Raw genomic sequence first — 2,334 nt, 5'->3', positions numbered from 1 at the left:
TATGAGGCGATGCTGAATACATTTCCTTCCTTCAGTCCCTGCTCATGGCTACGCTGTACTGGCTGCTCTCTGGAAGTTCTGATAATCCTTTGTAACGCTAATGCCCTGAAATACCAAGATGCTATACCTTTCTGTGGCCACTGAGTAACTGACTGTGCTGTATGAGGCACTCAATCTAGAGACATTGTCAGTTCTGGGGCAATTTCTTGTATTCCTTATTTGCTTATTTCCCTCACCTTTTTTTTGTTGTTGTTCTTTTTCCTTCTGAAATGTATCTTACTTTGCTGCTGAAATTTCCTCAACCAATAATCATCTCATTTTCTTCTCTGCCACTTTGCTTTAATTTTCAAAATATTTAATTTCATTTTTATATTGCTAGTAAATTTTTAAATATTCGGCTTTCCTATTTTTAATTTCTGAAAGCTCTTTCTCATTCTGTCTATTTTTTTTATCATCTCCTGTTCTTGTTTTACAGACACAACATCTTATGTCTTTAAGGATGTTAATGACAGTGCTTTCAGATTTTTCTTTTATTTCCTCTGCTGCTTTGTTTCCTCTCAGTTCCTCATCTCTGCATTTTGTTTTGGTTTCTTTCTCAGGCTGAAGCCTTTCTTTACATGTCTTATGATCTTGTGCTCTCTGGTTATATCTGTTATTTATTTATTTACTTTACCTGTAATCAGTTTCATTTGAGTGAATACATCTTTCTGTTTCCCCTGCTCTAGGCAGAGTGTGTGACAGTGGAATTCGGGTTCTGCGGGGCATCAGGCAGGCGTGGCAGTCATCACTGGGGAGAGAAAACATAAAGCAGATCTAGAATTAGTTACAGAGATTTGCTTTAAAAATTTATCTTTTATTTATTTTTGTTTTGTTTTTAGTTTTTTATTGACAATGGTTGTACATATTTATGGGGTATGTCTGATATTTGGTACAAGCAAATAATGTGTAATAATCAAGTCAGGGTATTTGGTGTACCCATCACCTGGAATGTTTGTAATTTTCTTTTTTAAAATTTTTTTTAAAGATGGGGGGTTTCACCATATTGGTCAGGCTGGTCTCGAACTCCTGACCTCAGGTAATCCACCTGCCTTAGTCTCCCAAAGTGCTAGGATTTCAGGTGTGAGCCACCACACCCAGCTGTAATTTTCTATATTGGTATTACTTCAAGTCCTTTCTCTCTCTCTTTTTTTTTAAGGTGGAGTCTCGCTCTGTTGCCTAGTCTGGAGTGCAGTGACATGATCTCGGCTCACTGCAACCTCTGCCTTCTAGGTTCAAGCAACTCTTCTGCCTCAGCCTCCAGAGTAGCTGGGACTACAGGCATGTGCCACCACTCCCAGCTAAGTTTTTTATATTTTTAGTAGAGACAGGTTTCACCCTGTTAACCAGGATGGTCTCGAACTCCTAACCTTGTGGTCCATCCACCTCGGCCTCCTAAAGTGCTGGGATTACAGGAATGAGCCACCGTGGCCAGCCTAAGTCCTCTTTTTTAGTTACTTTGAAATATACATAATATTGTTGCTAAGTATCATCACCCTAATCTGCTATGAAGCATTAGAACTTATTTCTTCTTTCTAACTGTAGGGTATTTTTTGTTTTTCTGGCTTTCTTCTTCTGGCAGTGGGGCAGATAGTTTCTCGCTCTGTCACCCAGGTAGGAATGCAATGGCACCATCACAGCTCACTGTGGCTTTGACTTTCCAGACTCAAGTGATCCTCCCACCTCAGCCTACTGTGTAGCTGGGACAACAGGTGTGCAGCACTACACATGGGTAATTTTTTTTTTTTTTTGAGACGGAGTCTTGCTCTGTTGCCGGGCTGGAGTGCAGTGGCGCAATCTTGGCTCACTACAAACTCTGCCACCTGGGTTCAAGCAATTCTTCCGCCTCAGCCTCCCGAGTAGCTGAGACCACAGGCGCGTGCCACCACACCCGGCTGTTTTTTGTATTTTTAGTAGAGATGGGGTTTCACCATGGCCAGGATGGTCTCAATCTCTTGACCTCATGATCTGCCCATGTCGGCCTCCCAAAGTGCTGGGATTACAGGTGTGAGCCACCGTGCCCAGCCCCACATGGGTAATTTTTAAATTTTTTTATAGAGACGGGGACTCACTTTGTTGCCCAGGCCAGCCTTCAATTTCTAGGCTCAAGTGACCCTCCTGCCTCAGCCTCTCGAAGTGCCTATTTGTGTCCATAACCAACTTCTCTTCATGCCCTGAGTGTCCCTCAACCCTTCATGGGCTCTAGTGTCTATCTTTCTATTCTCTATGTCTATGAGATCAACTTCCTTAGCTCACATATGTGGGTGGGAACGTACGGTGTTTGCCTTTCTGTGTCTG

The sequence above is a fragment of the Cebus imitator genome, unplaced genomic scaffold (genome assembly GCF_001604975.1).
Source record: "Cebus imitator isolate Cc_AM_T3 unplaced genomic scaffold, Cebus_imitator-1.0 Scaffold960, whole genome shotgun sequence".
Lineage (NCBI taxonomy): Eukaryota > Metazoa > Chordata > Mammalia > Primates > Cebidae > Cebus > Cebus imitator.
This window is presented reverse-complemented; position numbering follows the sequence as displayed.